Raw genomic sequence first — 10,238 nt, forward strand, 5'->3', positions numbered from 1 at the left:
GGAGCGCCCGGACCGCACGCAACCTGCTGCACAGTGAAGAGCATACTGGCAGAGGTGAGTACGTTCTGCTGCACGCTAACTCATCAGTTGTAGTATTAAGATATGTTAACTCACTCTAGCGAAGTGGTAAACATGAATACCACTTGTTGCAGCAACACGGCACTTCTTATTGCACATCAATTTTCATGTCGTAGCGGCGTAATTACACGGCTCGTCTAATTGCATATTAACTCTTCATAGTGCATTGCTAACTACACATTTTACATTTCACACCGGTAAAGGCATATTTAGTTGCATGTAATTCCGTTACAATGCAATGGTAACTGCGCGTACTAAATAAGGCAGCGGGTAAATAAAATACTGCACAAAAACAAGCGGTAATTATGTGTACCATTTGTGGTGACAAAAGGATGGAATAAGGTAGTCTAAATCAATGTTAATTCTTTACGGTTTATGACAAGTACAGCGCCATAAGGAAGATACCAAAATAAAATGTAAATATATATTTCTTTTAATTAAAGTTACCAACAAAATGTTAAATCACACTTACCATCCAGTTGCTTGTAAGCAACATTTACAAATATTACTAATTAATTATGCCAATAGTATTCTTGGGTTTTTACATCGTGCGTATATGGACGATCTTACCGAAATTTCCATCTTCAGGATTGAAGTGTATAGGTTGGTGCGACGGACGAAGCATGTACATCGTCAACATACATGAGGTGTAAAAACCGAAGAAACAGAATTAACATCAATAATTAGTAACCGTGAAAGCCTAAAGTCAGTAAATATTACCAAACTCTTCAAACGCCTTACACTTTTGGACGACTGGACTAACTAAAAAGCGAAAGTTACCTTCTTGCGTTAGGCCTGCCATAGCTCAAGCGGTTAGCCGCTGGCGTCCCATCGCGGCGGCCCGGGTTCGATTCCGGGTCTGGTCAAGTGAGATTTGTGGTGGACAGAGTGGCGCTGGGGCAGGTTTTTTTCTCCGAGTACTTCGGTTTCTCCTGCCAATCTTCATTCCATCAAATTGCTCCACAATCACCCTCACCTATCATCTGGGCTGGTACAATAGGCCAGAACTGGCCAAGGGACTTAGTCCCACCCCACTAGCAATAAAAAATACCTTATTGCGTAAATTTAAGACGCTAAGCTTAATTGAATGATGTATTTACAGTGAAAATTCCCTAAATATAAAGTCTAATTGTTCGATTTATTTCTCATAGAAAACATAAATCCTCCCCATTCTGAAGAATAGTCCCTTAAAGTTTAGAGAAACGAAAACAGTTTACTGTGAGATCTAATATGAACACATTTTGTATACTCTGTGGATGAAATTCAGAGTTACTGAAAATTAACCTTTTAAACATTGCGTTTCTTCTAAATAATATATAAAATTCTGTACGTATCTACGTCTCCAATAAACTGAAGGCCCTGTTAATGAAGTTTATAGAAACAACAGCTGATTATTGTGAGAACCTTATGAAACTCACAAATACATTCTGTGGGCAGAATACAGAGTTTTAGTATCTTAAAGAAGGTGGTACATATATTAAACACTAGCTTCTAAAGGGGTAAATTGCGTCGGACATATAATTATCACTGCATTATAAACAACTAAGTTCATTTAACAATTTTTATCTGTGTATTGCTAATTATATTCAACAATAAAATTGTTGTTAATTTTGAAAACAAAACGAAATCCATAAATATATTCATGGGTAAAAGTGCTGAGAAATTAATAGCGAAAATAAATGATAGTTATCACTGCGTTACATACAGATTTAAGATTGCAATATTAGCAGTTTATGGTGTACAAACTGTAAACCAATTTAACACGAAAGAGAGGTTAATACGAACTGCCAAACAACATGTTTTTATTTTGAGTGTGGAGATGAACAGCCACACAATTCACTGCCACTAGCATACCGCACATTAATAGCAGAGCGACAAGTATTATGTAGAGCGATACTGAAGTTCGTTTAAAATACTATTTAATACTGTGACTGAATTTCCTACTGAAATAGGACTTCGTCTCTGCAAGGAAAACAGCATATTGACAATTCTGAAAGATGTTAAAATATATAATATATATAATTGAAAACAAAACCAAACACGAAAAAAAAATGTGTTTATAATTTTAGAGCGAAGATTGTTACTAAATTAAAAAAAAATACTTCATAGTAAAAGAGAGTCCAGTGGCGATAGGACGAAATTGTTCACGATAACATTTAAATTTCTACCCACATTCCTTTTTAATGATGTACTTCCGTGGGTTACGATAACGTGTTTTCTCTTAGACGGTGGCCAACGTCTTGGAGGAATCCGGAAGCCTCCATTTTGCTCTCTCGGATACGTTGGTAACCAGCAGCGAAATTACGCGATATGATAACCCAGATCAATATCTAAATTTTCACCGCCATTAAAAGATCAAGCTAAATTCAGAATTGCTATATCTCTAAAGTATGTACACGACGCATAAGCCGGATACCGATTAAAATTTAATAATCTAAATAAATAACTTTATTGAGTTATATCTTCTGGAATATAACTCCTTGTAGTCCGTTGAAAGTAACCGACTTTCCGGAGGACTATGTCGCCTCCATCATCAAGGTTGCAGAACAAGCCAAACAAGAAGCCAGCGTGAAAGAATGTGGTATTTGCAACGGGCTACAGAGCGTTATATCCCAGAAGACAGAACACTTCATAACCACCGCTGTGAGAACCTCAAGTCCTACAATTTGTTTACGATTCTCTCAATCCTAATAGCAACAATATCTGGAAGGAACTTGTGATTAATATTTCACTTCAAACTTTCTATTTTATATGGCGAGCCTAGAACTAAAAATAACCATAAAATAAAGCGAACAAATTCTGTGTACAATTTCCACTCTAAGGAACTCCCACTATATAACATACATAAGATAAAATATTATTTTTTTTGCATTTTCTATACATTCCAAATAGCTACATCTTAATAATGTTTCATGTACGTTTATGATTTAACCAATATAACTTTCACATGTCCTGCTACAGTTCTTTAGTTGTAATAGAATATAAACATAAACACAGGCTAACACATCCAGCGGCAGCCAAGCACTCGTTCCAAAATTCTTAAAAATCGTAATAAAAGTTATATTTTTCAAAAGAAGTCACTACGAGTATTACAGTTCCACCTCCGAACTTTGCACGGTCAAAGTTGATGACTGAAAATGACTGATGACAGAAAATTAAAGTAGAACAGCGGAATGGCCTCCAGTGGCAAGATATTCATACCGAATTAAATTAAAATTAAATAATTATTTAAAATGTTATTAGGGAGTAGACAGACGGAGCGGAGAAATAACTGATAAGAGAGAGCATGAAATATAACTAACCAAATTTATATATTTAAAAAATAAAATGTAGAAAGAATTGAAAAATTTGGGCTTTGCCCAGAAGGTTTATATCAGATCTCATCTGTTTCCTGTCTCTCCGTAAACATTAAGACAATATTAAGAAGAATGTCGTCTTCTTACATGTGGCGCCGTGTAGATTTTGTGTGAACCGACGTTCCTCCGAAATGTTAGTTCACACAAGATCTACACGACGCCATATACCAGAAGACGGCATTCTTCATAGTCACCGCCGTGAAAACCTCAAATCTTATATTAAGACAATATTACTTAACAACAACACTAGTGTGTATTTTTTCCCCCCTTGGCACTGCAGCCCTAGTGGGCCTAGGCCTACCTCCATGAACTCCGTTCACCACTAGTGTGTATAGTTTATATAAATTAAAAGCAAAGCATTGCCCATATAGTTTAAAAAAATTATGCAGGTTAATATCGTATGATAGTGAAATTATGTTAAAATATCGCAATGCTATAACAACCGGTAAGCCTACATATTTTGTTTTGGAGTCACAATCATTCATTAAAATTCACATTTCCCCACCCCACCGAATCAGTTGATTTTTATTCACAAGAGAAATATTCAGTAAATATTATTCATAACTCGAAATTAGCACATTCCTTCCTTCCTTCCTTCCGAATGGCATAGTTACCAGGTGGGTTACAAGAGTGGACATTTATACTCCATTCTGGAGTATATAAATATTCCGACGGTGTTCCTTATTTATACCTCATATCGGGCTGATTTTGATATTAATTTGCTCATTGTGCACACTTCTTCACACACAATTAAAAACACAGAAGCTGTAGACATTAATGGGACCCATATTCCACACAACATAGTAATCAGTATGTGATTAACTATTTCTCAGGAAACTTACAAAGCTCTAGTTGAACACGTTAGGTGTAATGCGCACCTACAAGCATAGGAAATAAATCTTCCCAAACTTCTGGCATAGACCACTTGGTCTAAAGCGTATACTTCCGTCTACCGCTCGAACACTGGGATCGTGGTTTCGAATCTCATTCATTTCCTGAAAGTTCGTCTGCGTTCTTTCTGGTTTGTGTCGTCCTACACAGATATAGGCACTGTAATGGACAGAGTCACGTCTAAGTGGCTAATATACGGATAATATTCTGAGATCCAGAAAGCGGGAGGCATTGGAGGACCGCATTGGTCTTTGGTGCCACAAAGAAGAATGTACTGGACATGACAAAAGAGGGGCGGAAAGCATGACTTCCACGTTGCACATTTCGTGTAAATAGCACACACAAAACAAGGACAGAGAACGTGCTCGTAGCCTGCACCCAATTATTGGACTCCGAAAGCTAAACCTTATAACCAGCTGCTGAGCAACAAGTGTCTTCCAACATCCTTCCATTCAAGTAGACACTGAGCATAATGTCAAAAGAGCAATGTAATTGGATAAATGTCAAAGCAGATATTCACTGACTGATTGGTGATTGATTACATGACTGCTTTCGTTCCTTGGCTGATTGATCGGTTGGCTAGCATGTTCATTAATTGCCTAGTTAATGCGCTGGGTTGTTTCTTTCCTGTAGGGTCATTTATTTTGTTTCCTTACGTAGTAGTAGGTTAGTCATTGGTTGGTTCAGTAGACAGTAGGTTGGTTGTTTAGATGGTTACTTCGGTGGTTGGTTAATACAGTTTTTGGCTAGTTAGGTGATTATTCTGTTAGCTGATTGGCTTAATGGTAATTGGCTGGGTTGTTGTCTAGTTTTATCGGATGCGTAGTTAGCTGTTCCCTTAATTCATTGGCTGGCTAGCTGATGTGGCTGGCTGGAATGATTGGATGGCTGACTGAATGGTCAGTCTGTCTAATATCATGTTTATAGTGCGAACAACTGTATTTGCCCGTCAGTACAAACAACCTGCACTAATATTTTCTATGGGCAATGATTTCGCAGGAGCAAGTGCACTTATTAACAATATTATATAGAGAAATAATCAGCTTTCATTCTAAGTGACGATGTGGCTTACTGCTCCTAGGTCTACCGGAAACTTAAATCACGAGTTCGTTTTAGGCCTCAAATAGTTTATTAGGATCCAATTTTCATTGTAGCCTCTTATTCTATCTATCCCAACAACTCCCGCATCGGAGGCTCTGCTGCCGGCTACTGCTCTATGCTTTTTAAAAATTCTGGGTATTACTTACCATTACCGAATGAAATACCGAAATCTCGAATACGCCTTCTGAAAAAACAAAAAAGAGATTCACAAATAGAGTCCATTTACTGCCAAGTTTCCATATGTTTAAGACTATTTTGTATACAATTCGTGTAGCCCTATACTGTGGAAGGGGAGTCTGGATGACGCAGTCGCTATAGCGACTAACTACGGGCAGGACGTCAGAGGGACGACAGTTCAGACCGGCTCTGGGGCCCACACAACCTCCTATCCATTGGGTACCGGGGACTATTTCCGGGGGGTAAAGCGGCCGGGGCGTGAAGCTGACCCTCACCTCCAACTAGTGCCAAGGTTAATGAAACGTCGATGTATATATCAACTCCCCCATACGCCTTCATGGCCTAGTGCTTAATTAGTTAAGAGCACGGACAACTTTACCTTTACTGTTTACCTGTAACGTGCAAGGCACTACTGTGTATTTATTTAAAAGAATTTGTGGATTAAATATACTCCATATCTCCACCTCTCTCTGGATTATTGTGTCACATTTGGTGGAGTCTAAAAGCAGAGGGAAATGGAAATGAGCTGCCCAGCCCCCTCCGCCCCTAAAATTTTAGCCTCATGGCACGTTCCATCTTGAGGACATAAAATGCGAAATTATTGGTTTCAATATAAAAAGTCCCTCACCAATGTATAAAATTTATTAGGCATGAAACTATATAAAACTGAAGGAGCATTTGTGACGCACAAGCGCAAGTAAGCATACAGACATGAAGGGACCAGACAATTATCAATCTAGTAGAAATTCTCAATCTTCAATATAACTAAGCGGTTCCTGGTTGAAACACATATTTTATGTCTTCTTACGAACTAAATGCCATGTTTCGCCTACCACACCCCCTCCCCCCACACACACTGACGACTTAAACGCACGCAAACAGGACGCACAAAATACACACCCTTATAAAAAGCGGAACATAACAAGAGTGCCACGGCACACGTCCACCTTAGTACATAATTTCAGTAGTTTTAATAAAATTTTAACGAGGTGATTTAAACAACAAATTTTTACACGTACAGACTTCACGAGCTAAGACAAACTAAACACAGTGTAAACATTTATGTATAGTTGTATCTTCAACGAGGAGCTTCATAACTTGTACTCTTTGCCAAGCATAATTAGAATGATCAAGTTAAGGATGATGAGATGGGCAGGGCATGAAGCACTAATGGAGCAGGAAAGGAATGCATACAGGATATTGGTGGGAAAGCCAGATGGAAAGAGACCACTAGAAACACCAAGACGTAGGTGGGTGGATGATATTAAAATGGAACTTAGACATGATGGGGTGGTATGGACTGGATTGATCTGGCTCATGATAGGGACCAGTGAAGGGCTCTTGTGAACACGGTAATGACCCTTCGTGTTCCATAAAATTTGGGGAAGTTTTTGAACAGCTGTACAACTGGCGGCTTCTCAAGAAGAACTCAGCTCCATGAAGTTAGTTATTTAGATTTCTCCCTTCTGTGATATAACGCCGTACAGGCTGTTGAGCGTCAACAGACATTTCGGAGGAATATGTCGGTTCCTTCTTCATGTTCGAAGAATAAGCCGAGCAAGAAGCTAGCGTGAAAGCATAAAGATGGAGGCGACATGCTCCTCCTAAACGTCGGTTGACTTTCAACAGATTACACGGCATTACATCTCAGAAGGCAGAGAAGTCTTCATAACCACTGCTGTGAGAACCTCAAATCCAACAATAAATGTACCCCACCTGAAGATGGTCCCTGAGTGGACGAAACATATCTAGTTGGTAAGAAGGCATGGGAGAGGAGGAACCACGAAGCTCTATTGAGGACTGCACTGTGCATACATACCAAGGGATAAAGCTAGTGCAGCAGTGTGATAAAATGCATATTACAACTTCTCAAAACTTGATCCGAAATTTCCTAGTCATTCTTTAGTTAAAATATTGTCACGTGTACGGGTGATAATATACGGGGTTTGGACTGGTAACTCGATTTATTTACCACTTATACATGTAAATACGACTGCGATCTACATGCAAGTAAAGCGCCACCGCTAATCTTGACAATTCACAAACCACCACAGCACCCGCTAAGCCTTTTCCAGCCTGCTCGTTCGCTGGTAACGGCTTTAACAGTGGAGATTCTTCAGCTTCACGCTCTCATGTTCTATCTTCATAGCCTCCCGTGCTGACTTTACTCATTGCTTATAACATCTCGGCAAGGACCACGCTGAAACACCCCGTTTCCAATAGTAACTCTCCTGTCGCGTGTGTATTCGTTGTCGCGGGAACGTGTTTACCGAGCCGTTGCCCAGAAACGGGTCAATATGCACAACATTAAAATTCTTGTCATTTACTTCATAATACTTGTTTCTAAAGAAAGAGTTAATCGATCCTGTGCCAAACGAAGTTTTAACAGCATATTATAAATAAAATACCCTACATCTCAAAACAAACTGAACTATAAATTAATACCTAATTCACATGAAGATATTATTCCAAAAATCGAATTAGACAAAAGAGTATTAGTGTTTCCTAGCAAAATAAAAAAAAATATTTAGGGACCCTTCTAAAACTCAAGATGTCAATAATATTTCATCAAAACTTCCTTGTCCAAGAGGTTTGCGTACTGAAGTTCTCCGAGATTTTGAATAAATAGTTAATACAAAAATGGGCATTCAGTTCTTTAATCACTTGTTTTCCTTCTAGATTTAAACTGATGTCACGTGATAAAATAAGCACAGATTACGAGGAAATTCTTTAAATCCAATTGACATCGTTCGAAAGTCGTTATTTTCCTTAATACGAGTACAAATATGAAGATGCATTCATTAATTTTATTTATTCTTCACCTAGAAGTTCGGCCAGTAGTTCAGATTATATAATGTCGAATAGTAGGATTATTAATGAGAATGATTTGGAGATTTCAAAAGAAGTGGTCGCGACCTTTTTCAAGGTACAATCCCAGCATTTACCGGGATGAAATGAGGAAATTCACAAAAAGAAAATCATACAAGCTAGTCGGCGTATCTTCGAGAACTGGACTGAGCACGTCTTGAACACAAGTAAAAAGCGATACCGCCTGAGCTACTTTGCTCGATATGACAATACTGACAGGAATAAAATGATCTGCTTCTGAAAAACATCCATGTACCCATAAAAATGGAATACGAGTATAATCTATTTCTTGGTATTCAAAATATTTTATTCTCCATTAACCACCCTGCAGCTGCACACGAAATAAATACAATAAAGGTAAAGCTATCCCTGTAACAGACCGTGGAGCCCCATAGGGTTGTGAGACGTCGAGGCTCCCATATTTTCTCTAGATAATCGGCTCAAAGATGGCGGTAAGATTGTCAGCCTTACACGCCGGCCGCCCTTTAGCCCCAGGAAGACTCCTGGTACTCATTTCTATTAGAGGCCGAGTCGACCCCAGGGCTATAGTGGGGCTGGAAGGATTAGGTAAATTGAAAAAATCACTCCATCGGGACTCGAACCCGTGACCTTCCGGCTTGTAGCATAGTGCCTCAACCAACTACGCTACCGCGTACACCTTAAAATAAATAAAATACATTGATAAATTATTAGCATCCTTTTGAAACGAGGATTTATGCTATTTTTAAGTATAAAATTGTAATAACAACACTTCTTGAAGGAGACCGTTCCGAAGCTCCCGCTCTACGCAACGTCACACTTTCAAGATCCTCGCTTCACTATAACTAAATACTATAGCCAAGCAGCAATTGCCGGTCATTACTCCACGGTCGCAAACTTTAAGACATGGATTTCCACCGTGTTTTGTTTCTAAAGTGACAAGATTTAACATAATAATAAAAATTCCTGTGAATCAATATGCATCTATTTACTTATTCTTTAGACTAGACATGAAATTGTAGAATACCGTAATTTCCGTTAACTGAAACTGTGAGTGAAGGGAAGCACTTCAGGAGATGAACTAAGACTCGTCCTACAGCTACCAGTGTGCAAGTATTTTGGTAAATAAAGATTCGCAGATCAGACTGACTAAAGCTACGATACTGCATAATAAATATAACTTTGGCAATATAAAAGGGCCTCGTATTTTCAGGATTAACATGTAGCGAACAGTCAGCCGCCATTTAATAGTCAATTCACTATCCTAACTGCAGACTTACAGGTTTATAATAACACAAAACGAGCGAAAAGCCTCGTGTTTTCACATATGAGTTCTACACTGTTAGCGCTGATAGTCTAGTTTGGATATGTGAAGTCAAGTTAATATTTATCATTAAATGAGAATTAGTCATTAAGACCTGGAAGATGTTCATCTAAACGCTAGCGATATCCATATGGGCTATATAAGCAGAACTGTGTCTCAGGGCACCGAATTAAAAGCTGAAACCCGTAATTTATTACCAATTGCAGGAACTATTATATCAACGGGGGAACAGCTAAATTAGCAGTATCTATTCGTAAAAGTCTGATTTTTCTGCACGTCTGGGCCAATGAAAATGAGGAACACACCTTTCGCATTTTAGGCTAACACATGGAAAGGAAAATGAAATGAATTATAGAATTCCTCCTGTTTGGATGCGCCGCCGTGTAGATCTTGCGTTCCTCGCTCGTGGATTTCCCTGCCTTGAAGATGGAGGCGATATGTTCCTCCGAAATGTCGGTTCACAC

Source organism: Cryptotermes secundus, unplaced genomic scaffold (genome assembly GCF_002891405.2).
Source record: "Cryptotermes secundus unplaced genomic scaffold, Csec_1.0 scaffold117, whole genome shotgun sequence".
In the NCBI taxonomy this organism is placed as follows: Eukaryota; Metazoa; Arthropoda; class Insecta; order Blattodea; family Kalotermitidae; genus Cryptotermes; species Cryptotermes secundus.